Genomic DNA, 15,268 nt, shown 5'->3' on the forward strand with positions numbered 1-15,268 from the left:
AACTCACTCCCAACTCAAACCACGTTGAGGGGAATGGACGTCCCTCGGCACAAGAAGTGAGCCTCCTGGAGACTAGACTAGGGCCAGCACCCTGTGAACCGCCAGCAGGAAGAGTTTCTTCCAGCCAGGACTGTCATCAGGGTCATCTTTCAGCTACAGACGCAGCCTCTGTTCATCTGCCGGAGTCTTTACGTATACACATATTTTTTTAAACTCAGAGATGTTTCCTAAGCTCAGAGAATCGGGGCACAAGTCAAACCCTCAATGGTGGAGGGAGAGGACTCCTTTCTCCCAGGTATTACAGTTCATGTACACTGACCATGTATCTCAAGGCTGTGATGACCTCTGTCCACGGCTGGAGACGGGGTCCTGGGAAGAGGCAGAAACAGCCAGCCTCCTGCGGCCCTGTTGGAGGGGCCACCACCGCCTCCCCTGTGTGGGGCTCTCCACGCCATCTGCAAGAAATCTCTCCTTGCAGTTACTCTGGAGTTTGAATTTCACCCTCCCCTCCACCTGTCATCATGGTTTATCCTCACCAGCTTTCACAGCTCCATCTCCCTGGGTCTTCCTTTAAAGGATCTTTAGAAAACTGTTGGCAATCTGAACGTTTTTCCCCTGGAGGGGAAAATAAAAAAAGACCGTGTCCTCTGTGTGACTGAAGGGCACAGCAGCAGCCAGAAGCCTGGAAACCAGCCCCCGTTAGAAGCACTGCCCTCTCAAGAAGCGGTGTTTATTTAGAAAGTTGGCTAGAGATGGGGGCCTTCCATGTGCAAGGTCTCCCGGAAAACTGAGGCATATGCGTGTGCTTTTGTCAAGGCCGCAACCTTGCGCAGCCAGGCGGCCCCTGAAGACACAGACAAGACTCAGTCAAGCAGGCTGCCAGCCCGCCGGGTGCAATAGGGCCCCTTCAGCAGCTTGATGGCCAGCGAGAAGCAACAGGCAAAAGTAATTAACGGCAAGCGTTCCTGTTGGCAGGCCCATGGTCCCTTGTCCCTAATTGTCACATATTTGGATCAAACGCATCTTTTATCTCGTCGTCTGGGACACAGCATCATAATGATGACCAGATGTGGGCAGGCCTGGGACATGCGTCCAGGGGGACGTTGCTTGACGGACTTGCAGACACTGGCGGCTGGTTACTTCTGAAAGCAGCAGATCCTTCCAGACCCTGAGCCCCTCTCTCTGTTCAGGGACTGGGTCACTGTGCCCTGTGGTGGGCAGGCCCCTGTCCAGTGGGCACAGGTCCCCAGTGGGAAGCAGAGGCTGAGAACAGCTGAGTGGGGGGCATTTACCTGGGTCGTGGTGGCTCCTATCTCCCTGTCCTTTGGGCTCCTGGACTGCGAATCGGCTCCCAGCAGAGGCGGTTCGGCCCTGAGCTGGAGAGGGCACCCACCACCATGTAGCCACCCTGGCTTCAGAAGGGTTCACTTTCTGCACAAGATGTGGCTCGGGCACTCTGGCCACCGGGTTCTGTGGGAATAGAGGGAAGGAGACCTCAGCAGGGCCGCCAGGGCAGGGTCTGCGATGGGAGGAGAGACTGCCCTGGAATGGCAACAGGTGATGGCCTCAGAGCCTCACCCCTCCCAGGTCCTCTGTGGACCAAGCTGCTCCACGTTTCCAAAGTGGAGCATCCCTGGAAAGTAACAAAAACGGCACCAGATGTGCAGATGCTGTCCCCCTGTGGGGGTTCTGGTCACGTTCATTTTCTCCAGCAGTCACTTCTGAGTAATCGAGCAAAGACTGACAACGAGCAGGGCGGTGTCTGCAAAACAGGGCGCCTCCAAGCTGCGGTAAAGGTCTCGTTCATGTGGGGTCGGTTTGCAGAGAGTGTTCCTCGTCCTACCTTTCAGCTCTGACCTGGTGGGTAGACGGGGCCACGGACGCCCTTTCAGAAGCCCCTGCCCTTGAACCATCATCTCTTTTACCCTGCAGGGCCCCTCCTCACAGACTCACTTCAGCCCACACGCCCCACCCGCATCCAGTGCCTGAAGGTTGAGTGGACGGAGGCAGGGGCTCTGCGGACGATGGTGCCTTGTGGGACCAGAGCTGGCACGGGGTGTGGTTCCCCAGAACTTCTCCAATGTCATGGGCAGTTGGGGGGGTCCCTCCTTCAGCCACACAGAGCAACCCCGCCTAGGTTGTGTGTCACCCAGGAAAATCATCGTTTGGCTAAGGAAAGAAAAATGCTGAGAGAGAGAACTCGGCAGAGCAGGGTTGCACACTTGTCTATGGGGTGTCCAAAGTTCATCTGAGCAGAACACTTGCTGAACCCCAACTTCCTCAGAGGCAGGAACAAGGACAGAATGTGTCCTGGGCTTTGGGAGACGAGCCCAAGTGGGCTTCTGCCACTGCCCAGTGAGCCCCAGGACACTGATGGGAAGGCGAAGGAAGGTGCCCCCTGGGGACTCAGTCCCGCCTCCAGGCAGACTGTTCTCAGAGGGTCCGATGTGGCCTCATTTTTCTCTCATGGCCCCACCCTCTCTCTCTCAGCAAAAGCCACTCCACTCCTGGCCTTTGTTGTGTGGATCTCAATCTTATCTGGAAATTCTGTAACCAAGGGGATGTGGTGATGTAGGGCTCGCCCACCCTATGCACAGGGCACCTAGGAGTCCCTTCCCTGAGACCTGGGAAGAAGGCATGGGTGTCCTCCAGCCCTTGAACCGGCAATTGTGGTTTCTACCGGAAGAGGGACGCTAATAGAAGACATCAATGTGCAGGTGGGCAGCAGCCTCCCTGGAGAGGAGGAGATGGGGGCTGGCGGGAAGGCAAGGACACAGTATAGGGGCTGGGCAGTCACCAGGACCAGTCCGGGGTCACTTCTGGAAATGGGACTACAAACACAGCCTCACCTTGGGTTGCAGAGGGCATTGAGAGCATGATTTAAAATAGATGTGATGCTGGGAAAGATTGAGGGTAAGAGGAGAAGGGGATGGCAGAGGACGAAATAGTTGGATGGCATCATCGACTCAATGGACATGAGTTTGAGCAAACTCAGGGTGACAGTGAAGGACAGGGAAGCTTGGCATACTGCAGTCCATGGACTTGCAAAGAGTCAGACACGACTTAGTTGATAGTCAAACACTATCAACAAGATAGATGAATGAATCAGTATAAACACAGAGATCTTTCTAAAGAGATATTTCTAAGGAACAGGACTGTGTGTTCAGAACCCTCTGGAAAGCAGGCCCTTGAAGATTCCACAACTTGCAGCCTCATTTTTCAGGAACCAGTGAAGGGCCCCCTCGTGGAGCTCCCCTGGGAGGAGACGGGCCCCTAAGCTTTGCTGGGTCAGGCACCAAAGGCGGGTGCCACCAACCTGCCCCTGAGATGCAAGGCCGCCATGCTCTCCTGACACCATCTGTGTTGGAGGGGCTGCCCACCCTCTGGGCTGGCGTCCGATTAATTGCCATTTGTTGTTCTCCTTTGACAACTAGTTTAACCACTTACGTGAACTAGACATGCACACTTACGTGAACTAGACATGCCGCGTCGTCCTTAATTAAATGTCCGAGGGGAGGCTTCATCTGTGGGGAATTCCTCCCGCTGCAGAAGGAACCTCTGGGTTGGCAGCCTGGGACAGCTCAGAGTCGAGGAATCCAGGCGAGGCTCTGAAACACACCGTAGGCCTCACAGGAGGAAGCTTGGCTCCTCAGTGAAGCAATTAGATTTTCCCGGGGCGGGGTCTTAAGTGTCATTCCCAGATGTCTTCATTCCTGAGAGTGTGATCCAGCCTGGAGTTCATAAGAATAAAGTCTTTAATAAGCCCCCGTAGCTGGCCCCGTAAAAAGCCATCTTCCTACAAGTCCCCGTGTGGCAGGAAGTGATTAGAGACACCCCTAGGAGATGGTCAGGAAGCTTGATTTGGGGAACAAAATCCTTCTGAGGAAGAGAAAGGATGAGGAGAAGGAAGGGGTGGGGTAAGAGTTGGGGTGAAGGAGGAAGAGGAGAAAGAAGGGGAAGAGGAAGAAGAAGTGGGGAATGGAGAAGGGAAAACCCCAACAGAAAACAGATTCCAGACTGGCACCATCCCTGCCCCCAGGAAACACCACTCAGCTGAGAGCACTTGCTGCCAGGTTAGTGACCAGAAGGGACCGAATCACACCAGCCACTGCAGTCAGCCCTGGAGGTCTTTGGAAATGTGAACAAGTTCCTTAATCTTCTCTCTGGAGCAGGACACATGATTTAGGCTTCAGGTGGCCATGGGCACTGAAGCTCCCAGATGATGGTCCAGGTGCTGCTCCCCAAGCTGGCCACTCCCACCAGCCTGCTCTATGGGAGACCTTCAGATGGGCTTCTGGAAGGACATAGCGGTCCGACCCACCCCACACCCTCCCTTTTCTCTCTGTGGCGTGGGAGTTCATATGCTTTAGGAGTTTTTCTTCCCAGTGTGAGGTCTGGCTGGGGTGCAGGTGGTCTAATGACACGTCGGAGATTCCTGTTTTGTCATTAAGAGGACCCAGAGTAGCCCTGCAGAGCAGCCTCGCAGAGCTCAGCTTGACCATGTAAGAGGAACCTGAGCAGGCCTGGCAATGGATGCTGCAGCCTTGAAGGGCCCAGCCCAGGTTAGCACAGTGGGTCAGAGCCCCTCATCCGTCAGCCACGCCCACCCAGCCAGCGCTTTCTGGAGAGGTCCCAGGGATGGCCGCTTCTCCATTTCAGCCCAAACCTTAACGAAAATGTCTACATCGAAAATGTCACCGCCTGGGGCCACCATTGCCGCCCCTTCCCCCAGCAACAGCCTAGTAATGACCCTGTGCCCCTGCACGTGGCCCCCTGGTGCCAGGGCAAAATTAAACCAGGCTGATGGCAGCATAGTTATTTGCTGCCTGGGCAATTATTCCCCCCTCCCCCAGCTGCCCGGGGGACAGGTGGGCCTTATAGAAACCAGAGCCAGAGCACACTTTTAATTATCACGGTCAGGGCAAGGGACGCTGACATGTGGGACAAAGCCCCACCTCCAGTCCCCGAGGAAGACACTTTTATTGCCTCTTAGGGAAGTGAGTGTTATAGGGCAGCCGATCCTTTACAAGCCCGGTTCTTCCCACACCTGTGCTGCTGCCGTCTGAACCCTTGGAGAATCCCCAGGGCAGGGCTGCAAGTGGAGAGAAAAGGGAGACAGCAGGAAAGGTGTAGGGGTCCCCAGAATAAACTGGGTGCCTCTCAGAAAGGGGGCTCCTGGTGGACAGGGCTATGCAGGCAAGGAGGTGTCTTCTGGAAGCAGACGGTGGGTTCTGTGTGGACTGTCAAAGTGCGATTTGCATTGCAAGGTCCCCCGGGCTCGGCAATGAGTTGAGGACATGGGATGGCTGCTGGGGGCGGGGAGCAGAGCTCTGGTCAGGTTCCCAGGAGGGGGATGTAGCTCCTCCCACCCCACGGTCAGCCCCCCAGTACCTACTGTGTGCCGACGAGAATCACAAGTGGAGCAGATACAGACCTACCACTGGGCTGGGCCAGTCTTTGCCGAGCTCCACGGGGACACAGACCAGAGCAGCTGACCCCCACCGGGAGGTCAGGGAGAGGAAGCGGGTGCTCTGCTTGGGAAGGAAGGAGGGGGCTCCTGGCAGATACAAGTGTCCCTCCTGCTTCTTCCTCCTTGGCTCCGGGAGAAGGCTGCCCACACTCTGAAGGCCCCTTCCTTCACCATCAGCCCTAAAGGGAGCCTCCACCCCGTGTAGGAGGAGGGGCCCCGGGCTGGGGGCACCCCTGTGCCGGGCAGCCAGCAGCTCCAAATGTCAGCCCTGATGTCAGCCTCGGGCCAGAGGTGTCAGGGCCCGGGCAGCCGCCGCGCTCACAAGTCGTAAATACTGCCTAAGTGGCTCCTGTCACCTCGCCACAGCCGCGTTTCCATCTGCAGCAGCCCAAGGTGATTAATGAGAATTATCATTAACGCTAATCAGAGCCGTTTGGAGGAGGCTGGGGGAAGGAAGTGCCCTTTGTGGGGCTGCGGAGACCACTCTGAAGGGTGTGCATGTGCATTGGGGTGCACATTGCTTTGTGCACACGCACTCACGTGCCCACACATACACATGCACTCACATGCACACTCACAGGCACACACATGCACTCACATGTGTGCAGGCATACACATGCACTGTACGTGCACACTCATGGGCACACAGATGCACTCACACACAAGCACGCACACACAGGATGGGTTCCGAGGCTGCCGAGTGGAAGGGGTCTGGCAGATGGGGAGGAGCTGGTCGGTGTTAAGAACAGCCCTTGCCTGTCCTGAAGGCAGGCTGCACAGAGGCCAGGGAGCCGACTGCCAGGCGCACAGGCCTGGCCCAGCACGGCTCAGCCCGGCTGGGACAAACTCTCTCCCTCCAGCACCGAGCACGCTCTCAACTCAACATGCTTGGCAGCCCATCACAGGCTAGACAGGCTTGGCCAAAACCAGAACCAAAGCAGGAGGGGCTGTGGCCACACTTTAGGCTTGGGGTGCAGTACAGGGGCCCCGTGTGGGTTCCCTGCTCCTCCGTCGGTTGGCAAACAGCCTGGACCCCAATTCCCAGTCCGCTCCCGCCCCATCACACCGGGGCCGCCTTTTTCCCGTTCGTCTCTGAGGAAGTGGCCGACGGGGCTTCGCAGCGGGCTTCCCTGCCCTCCGCATCCTCGCTCGGCGGGCCGTGCGGCTTAAAGATACAAAGTGTCCTTTTATTGGAAATATCAATTCAGAAAGGGGCTAGTAGTAAGCTGAGAATATTTGGATAAACTTGACAGCCCTTAGGACTAAAAAAGACCTTTTGTTCCCTCCAAGAAAAAGGCTGTCGCACCACCCCGGGCTCGCTGGAGCCGGTCCAGAAAAAACTGAGGTCGGAGCAGAAAAGTGATTAGGGCGTCTCGTGAAAGATCTTTCCTCTGGGTCAAATGTTTATTATTATTTAGTTTATTTTTTTATTAGAATGTGCGGTTACTGTCCTATTGCATAATACAAAGCTCTGAGCGTGTCTTCGAACACCCAGTCAGGTCCAGCCCAGCTTCCTGGGGCACAAAGGGAACTTTGTGGCATGTGGAGGGGTGGGGGCGGCACCGGCCTGTTTTATTTTGTTCTGCTTTGTTTTCAAGATGTTGACCTGTTTAAGAAAGAGCAGGCATCTCCGGGTGTTTGCCCTCAGATGAACGGAGGGGTTCCTGCAGCTTAGAGGTCTAGCTGTCACAGGGAGGGGTCGCCTCGCCTTTTCCAGTGGCAGGAGGTTGTGTGTGTGGATTGCGCGGCAGCTGTGATTCGCGTGGGTCTCCACCAGCAGAGAACCCAGCTGGTGCCCAGACGGTGGGAACACGGGAGAAGCTCCTTCTCGGCTGACCACCAGCCTGACTTGCAAACAACCATATGGCTTTTCAGAAGAAGGTGGGACCTGACGGGCTGCCAACCCAACACCTCACCAAAAGCCACACCCACATGTCTGTGGCCCAGAAACACGCGTGCAGCCCAGCGCTACCCTGGTCTCGGGGCTCTGTCTCCACCTACCGGCCCCCCCAAAGAGACCAGTTACTCTCTGAGGTCCCTATGAATGGACAGCCCTCCAGAACCCATGCGAGATGAAAATCAGACCTAAATGGATCCTCTTCTGCTCAAACACATGAAAAGGAGAAAAACCCATCTGACTCGAATTGCTGGAGGAAAATGAGCTGACCTCGAATGAGAGGGGACTTGTCAAAGCGGGAGAGACACATCCCCCCAGCCCCCAAAATGAAAGCAGGTTGCTGTCTGCAAGTAGGCTGGTCCTGCAAACAGCCTAGGATCTGAGTTCCGTGGGAATCCAGAAATTTCTCCATCACCAGCCTCTGCAGAAAGCCCTCGGTTGGTGGGGTTTTCTCCCGGGCCGTGGGTGTGGGCCGTGGAGCTGCCTCTATGAGGAGTTACACCCACATGCTGTCGGGACGGGGTGACAGTGGACCCCAGGCAAAGCAAGCTAGAGATTCACTTTCAAATGCACCTTGGTCCTTGTCCTGTACCAGTGAGATGCCAAATCCCACAGGCCTGTATTCCAACTTTATGTGTCAGATATGGACTGGGCCTCCAATGTGCACCTCAAGATTTTAAGGAGATAGTGTCTTCAGAGAGGATTTTTGCTTCCACCCTAGAAAATACACATAAATGTAAAATACTGACAAAAGTGGAAGTTGTCATGCATATTAAAGTAATTATATTTAGGAAATTCCCTGGCAGTCCAGTGGTTAAAACTCTGAGCTTCCAATGCAGAGGATACAGATCTGATCCCTGGTTGAGGAACTAAGATCCCACTTGCCATGTGGTGAGGCTAGAAAAAATATTAAATTCTAAAAGTCACCTTTAAAAACGGAAATAGTTACATTTATGGATTTATTTTTCATAATTCATAGTTGATATGACAAAGAATTGTTGGAGCAGAAAGTGAGTGTACTTATTTTAAATGTTTCAATTCAGTTACATTTTTCATTACATTTTTTAAAGATTAAGTATTTAAATAGGGAAAAAACCTTTGTCTTTAAAAACAAGGCACTTGGGAAAGAATCAAAGAGATTATTTTTCCTTAAATGATCATTTTAAAATAGTCATCATTTGGAGAGGAAGACGAAACAAAAGGAATTTAAAATAAAAGTAAAGTAATAGATGTTTGGAAAATAAGAGGTGAAGGAGAAAGGGGTTGAGGGACATTTTCTATCTGACCTCCCCAAAGGTTGAGACTCCCCACAAAGACAAGGAACCGTCTAGAAAAGAGCTTGGGCCCTGGCAGAGGGCAGGAGCTGGTAATACTTAGGAAAACCACCAACTGGGTGAAGATTCCTGCCCTCCCTGACCTCAGCAAGCACTGCCTCTCTGCCCGGAGTAGCCCCAAACATGCCTTGTGGGGTCAGATGCCCACACCAGCCAGAAGTCGCCCTGTGGAGCAGTTCTGCCAGGCTCCAGGACACAGTTCCCAGCTCAGGAGTCACACCCAATTCCAGGCTCCTGCAACTTCACCTGATGGACATCTGGGGGCGTCTTGGGCCCTGGAGACTAGTGATCAAGCTCTGAGTGCCCAGAGCTGGCTAAGAAGATTTCGGAGCAAACCCTTCTCTGCCCACAGCTGTGCAGAAGCCAGAGATCCAGGAAGCCAAGATGCAGAGGAGACCACAAACCCCCGTCTTCCCCAGACACAGAGCACCCAGCTGCTTGCACTCCGGGGTAGGAAGGAACTGTCTCTGCACGCACGCAGCCCCTTGTCTTAAGAGAGCTCCAGTCCAATTGGGAAACCCGGGGGGTGTCCTGACTCAGGACAGCAGCCGGGGGAGCTGCTTCACTTTAATTAAGCAGAGCAGCGTGTTCCCTTTTTCCGTGGGTTTTATTCAGGTCCTGACGACGTCAATAGAAACAGATCTGCCAGAATAAGTCATATGCAGCTCACTCAAGGGAAGAGAGAAATGTGCCCTCCCATCCTTGCCTCTCTCCGAAGAGAAAAACACAATAGCGGAATCCACAAGAAAGATTCCGATTAGAATGTTCTGAGGCTCTTAAACACCCCCGTTTAAATTCTGGGTAATCGGCGGCATTGTGCTGCCCCTGAAGAGGCTGTAGGGTTGGTGGGTGCCGTTCAGAACCATTTGTGTCATATGAATGCTGGTGATTAGATTTTTAATAAACCGTTTCAATTCTATTTCCTGGGCTTGAATAGATGTTTGCACTTGGCTGGTGTGGACTTGAAAGGGGTCCAGGTAATATCATTGTGGGGGACATACTCTTAATTCCTTTAATATATTTTGTCAAAGGTGACTGGCTGTAGAAACCGGCTGGAACACGGGGAGAGGGGGAGAGCGATTGAATTTAATTGGCTCCATTTGTCATTCAAGACTGACTTCGCCACACCTCTGTCTATGAATCATTTCCAAATTTGCTGGTCTGACCCAGTGTGCCCACAGCTTGGGAAGGAAGCCGGTTTTGCGTTCCCAGGGCAACGTCTCGGGCTGGGCTCACATCCGAGGACAGGGCTGGTGTGAGGCTCAAGGTCCATCAGGGACCATCTCCACCAGCCTCTTGTTGAGATGACGCTGCATGAGAACCAGAGAATACAGAAGGAGACCACAGGATCCAGAAAACTAGCATCGCGGTCTCAGACTCTTAACACTTCACGGCCAATGTGCTGGGAGGGTTGAGGGCCAGAGAAAGGAGGAGCCCATTGGGTTACAGTTCCAGGCCCCAGGACCCCTCCCCACTCAGCCAACTAGATGACAGCTGAATCCTAGGAAGTGGAGCCATTACAACAAAGTGTTCAGAGGGAAACACGCCTCCTCTCTCTGTAAAGCCAAAACCAAGGCTTGGGGTCAGCTAGCACTCTTCACCTGTGATACCTGGCTGCTGGGGAGGAATCCAGAGCTAGCCTCTAACTGGGCATCCAGACACCATCCTCACCAGAAACTCTTGCCTGTGGCCATTTTTGTCCATCAATGAGCAGTGAGCAGTGCTTGTGATGGGCTTGGCAAGGTATTTGCTGAGAGCTGGCCTGTTGAATTTTGAGCTATTTGCAGGAGCTGATCTCAGAACATGAGGCCTGATTCAGAGGCAATGAGTCATGGAGCTTCTCTAGCTGGTTGAATCCGCTGGAGAAGGAAGAAGGATGGGCCCTGAGAGACTGAGTCAGCAGTGGGGAGCCACTGAGTCACAATATAACCTGGTTCAATGCGTCCCAGCTGCTGTCAAACCTTTCACGTGTGCTTACAGGGTGCAGAGATGAACAGGCCAGCCTTGCCTCTGCCCTGGGAATAGGATATTGCCAGATTGACCTTGGGGGAAATTACACTGTGACACTGTACACAGGACAGACACATTGTAAAGCTGGATCCCGGGAAAAATTGCAACTCTGATTTCCAGAGAGGGAGAGAGGCTGAAAGGAGGGTCTGTGTGTCCTTAAGCAGAATCCATGGAGGAATGAGAAGGTGAAGGGTTCCGAATGTGACAAGGGAGCATGAGGAAAGAAAGACCCTTGGACAAAGGCCTATGGAACACTGGGGGACATTATCAGTTGTCTTGAGGAACCTATCCATTCTTTGTCACCCAAACATTTATTGAGCACACACTGTCCCTGGCCATGGGAATCAGCCAGATGAAACCTTCAAAGCCCTCATCGTGCAGGGGAGGAGAAAGAAATCGTGTGGGCAAGATGGCCACAGTCTATCATCGTCCTTACTATGATGAGGCAGGTGCTGTGAGAGCCCCTCAGAGGGGTCCACCCTGAATGATCAGGGCATTCTTCCTGCAAGAGGTGTCTGTGTTCTTCCACCTTTACAACTCTCGGCAGAGGATTTCCTTCTAGCTCACTTTGCGAGTTGGAGAAAGCCAGAAGTGTCTGAGTAGGCTAGGGGTACTCTGCACTTCACTCATCCATCCAACCATCCACTCATCCGTTCACTCATCCATCCATCCAACCATCCATCCAGTTATCCCCTCATCCATCCATCCATTCTCTCTTCCAATCATCCACTCAAACATCCACCTATCCAACCATCTTGTCATCCATCTATTCAACTATCCATCCTTCCATCTATCCATTCATCCAACCATCCATTCATCCAACCATTTGCTAACCCATCCATCCATTCCCATTCATCCAACTACTCCCTCATCCATCCATCCTTTCAACCAGCCATCCACTCATCCATCCTTCTATCCAATCATCTGATCATCCATCTATCCACCCATCCACCCATTCATTCATCCATTCATCCATCCACCATCTATCCCTCCATGGACATGTTCAGTGAGCCCCATGTGAACACTGGTCCTTGGTGAGCTGGGAAGCTTCAGGTGCTCTTGGCCACCATCCTCTGGTAGAGCAGAGGTGAAAAGGGCAGGACCAGCCAGGATCTATGGTTCCCACAGGTCACAAAAGGGGCAAGACAGGCAGCCAGTATGCAGTGTCCAGCTGGTCTGCTTCTTTCCAGCTGTGCAGCATTAGGCTGGTTACTTCACTCCTCTGTGCTCAGCTTTCTCATCTACAAATGTGGCCACAGCAGAGGCTCCCCAGCAGGGAGGGGAGCTTCTAGTGACCTAGTAGTGAGACTCAGCAGCGACCAGCGGTGGGGGGGGGGGTGACGTCAGCAGTCTGCAGTCGCCCCCTCCTGACCAAGGGTGGGTGGAGAGAGCCCTGGAGGAGCCCCTGCACATCACTGACTTCCAGAGATGAGGAGGATGTCTAAGAGGAAGGGGAAGAAGCCTGAGCCTTTCTCAGCCCTGTGTGTCTGCTTCTATGAAAGCAGCATCTGGACAGTACGCCGGGTGCAGCCCATGTCGGCTACTGTCCATGGTGACAGGGTCATCCAAGAGGGGCTGATGTTGTGGGCTGGAGGGAGCAGAGTCCCATCCAAGGGGCAGAGAGTGGAGAGAAGAGGCCCTGGGAACCCCTGGGGGCTCCTCAGCCTGATGCTTGGCTCCCACACTGGGGCTTGTGTCCAGCAGAGAAAAGGTCCAGACAGCCCCACCCCCAACCCCCAAGGCCTCAGGGAGCATGCTTGCTATTTTTGGAAGCCCCCGCCCCTAATGTACAGCAGCTTAGCCATTGTGGGAATTCCTCCTGCACCTGCTAGGGGGTGGGCGGGGGAGCCCCGTTCACAAGCTCTGCAGTTTGTCACCATCAGTGTGGCCAGAGAAAGGTTATGAATGTGACACCTCCCGGGGGCCTCGCATCGACTCAACGACAGAGAAACCGCTTCCTGTGGGCAGCCCCTGGGCTCCCGCCTCGCCCCTCGCAAGGATGCTGCCGCAAGCCTTTGGTTTGGGGTGTTTGGGCTTTTTTTTTTTTCCAATCTTTTTTATGATCAAGAATCAAACGCAAGGGTGTCACTTCAGAATGTCACAGCTGAGTCTGTGGTCATGTGCAGACTTCAGGCTCAGAGACTTCTGCTCTGAACCCAGCTTCAAGTCAAATCAGGGTTTGAAAAAGTGTTTGGGTTGTTAGCGATTTAACCTCGGCAACCCAGGGAGCCTGCAGCCTGCTGTGGGGCCAGGACAGTGGTGGGCGTGGAACTTACTAGCTGGGGTGGGGGTGGGGTTAACAAGCCAGGCCAGGATTTCGAGGGTCTTCTCTGTGCCTGTAGCCATTACCTGTCCAAACCATCCCAGGTGTTGGCCCCAGGACAGCTGCTCAGGATTCTGCTCCGCACTGAGAACCAAACTCCCTGCTCAGCCCCCAGGTCCAGCTGCTATTGGCTGGACCCAAGGTAAATGTTTTCACTCTGCGAGGAGCAGAGCCCTCAGCCTCATGGGGTCTCCCATGAGGCTGGGCCTTGCATGCCGATGTTTGCGCGAGGGCTTCCCTGATGGCTCAGATGGGAAAGAATCTGCCTGCAATGCCAGAGGCCCAGGTTTGATCCCTGGGTCTGGAAGATCCCCTGGAGAAGGGAAAGGCAATCCACTGAAATATTCTTGCCTGGAGAATCCCATGGACAAGGGAGTCTGGTGGGTTGCAGTCCATGCGGTCGCAAAGACTGAGCAACTAACACCTGCAGGATGACCACGTGGGCACCCCCATGGGCATTCCCGGGTCCCCAGCTATGGTGCCGGGGCAGGGGGATGGAGGAGGAAGGGGTCACACCTGGGTTATTAGGGCCGGAAACCTCGACAGGAGCCCATCTGGAGAGAGGGAACCTCCCTCCAGACACCAGACATCTCCTTGGGATGGAGTTAAAGTGAGGCTGGGAGCTGGTCTGAGCTCTGCAGTTGTCTGCCCCATTCGGCCGGTTCAGGCTCAGCCTGAGGTTCTTGCTTTGACCCTGCTGACCACACAGCAGCCAAAATGCCATCTCAGTGCATGTGAGAAATGCCCCAGAAAGGGGACTTCCCTGGCAGTCTGGTGCTTGGGACTTCGCCTTTGGGTTCAATCCCTGGTTGGGGTGATAAGATCCTACACGTTGTTATTTAGTTGCTAAGTCGTGTCCAACTCTATGCAACTCCACCGACTGTAGCCCACCAGGCTCCTCTGTCCATGGGATTTCCCAGGCATGAACTGGAGTGGGTTGCCATTGACTTCTTCAAGGGATCCTCCCAACCAAGGGATGGAACTCTCATCTTCTACATTGGAAGAAGATTCTTTACCACTGAGCCACCAGGGAAGAAAGATCCCACATTCCTTGTGGACAAAAAAAAAACAAAATGTAAAACAGAAGCAATATTGTAACAAGTTCAACAAAAACTTTAAAAATAGTCCACATCAAAAAAAAAAAACAAAAACACCTTTAAGAAAGAAAGAAGTGCCCTAGAAAGGCCACAGAATTCTCATGCCACCATCTGCTGCCAGCATTACACTGAAGATAGAGCCTCTTGGCAAAGGTGCCCTCTCAAGTGACTGCAGCTCCCTGCCACCCCATGAGGGGAAGAGTCCTCTCAAGTGACTGCAGCTCCCTGCCACCCCATGAGGGGAAGAGTCCAGGAAGCCTCCCCCGCAGGCCCCGGGCTCAACCACTGGCCTGGGTCTATGAGGAGGGTCCCCTCCTGCTGGGAGCCACAGTCAACCTAGGTCTCCCTGCAGTGACCAGGGCTTTCTCTCTGGGGACACCCAAAACCTCCAGACATTGATGGGAGAGACCCCATACAGGTGGGCAGAGGGACCCTTTTTTAATTAATTTTTATTGGAGTATAGTTGATTGACAATGTTGTGTTAGTTTCTGCAGGACAGCAAGGTGAATCAGTTATGTGTGTACATAGATCCACTCTTTCTAGCTCCTTTATATAGGTTATTACAAGATATTGAGAATATTTCCCTTTGCTATACAGTAGGTCCTTATGAGTCATCTATTTCATATATAGTAGTGTGTATTTGTTAATCTCAAACTCCTAATTTATCCCTCCCCTGTCTTCCCCCCGGTAACCATAAGTTTGTTTTCTAAGTCTGTGACTGTTTCTGTTTTATAAATAGGTTCTTTTGTACTGTTTTTTTAGATTCCACATATAAGCAATATCATGTCATACTTGTCTTTCTCTGTCTGACTTATTCTACTCAGTACGACTCTCTCTAGGTCCATCTCAGTTCAGTCGCTCAGTCGTGTCCGACCCTTTGAGACCCCATGAATCGCAGCACGCCAGGCCTCCCTGTCAATCACCAACTCCCGGAGTTTACTCAAACTCATGTCCATCGAGTCGGTGATGCCATCCAGCCATCTCATCCTCTGTTGTCCCCTTCTCCTCCCACCCCCAATCCCACCCAGCATCAGGGTCTTTTCCAATGAGTCAACTCTTCTCATCAGGAGGCCAAAGTATTGGGAGTTTCAGCTTCAGCATCAGTCCTTCCAATGAACACCCAGGACTGGTCTCCTT

At 53.3% G+C, this 15,268-nt stretch overlaps 1 protein-coding gene and 1 long non-coding RNA gene across 4 annotated transcripts in view; one reads left to right on the forward strand and one right to left on the reverse strand.

Annotated features, from left to right (window-relative positions):
• PRDM16 (PR/SET domain 16) overlaps positions 1 to 15,268 on the forward strand; it is a 338,468-nt gene that overhangs the window by 260,678 nt on the left and 62,522 nt on the right. The gene's annotated exons all lie outside the window — the stretch shown is intronic.
• On the reverse strand, positions 1,002 to 5,926 carry LOC122451982. Its single transcript, XR_006272560.1, has 3 exons — positions 5,435 to 5,926; positions 3,471 to 3,731; positions 1,002 to 1,470 (listed from the first exon to the last, which is right to left on the reverse strand). It is a non-coding gene; the product is annotated as an uncharacterized LOC122451982 (long non-coding RNA).

The sequence above is a fragment of the Cervus canadensis genome, chromosome 13 (genome assembly GCF_019320065.1).
Source record: "Cervus canadensis isolate Bull #8, Minnesota chromosome 13, ASM1932006v1, whole genome shotgun sequence".
Classification (NCBI taxonomy): Eukaryota; Metazoa; Chordata; class Mammalia; order Artiodactyla; family Cervidae; genus Cervus; species Cervus canadensis.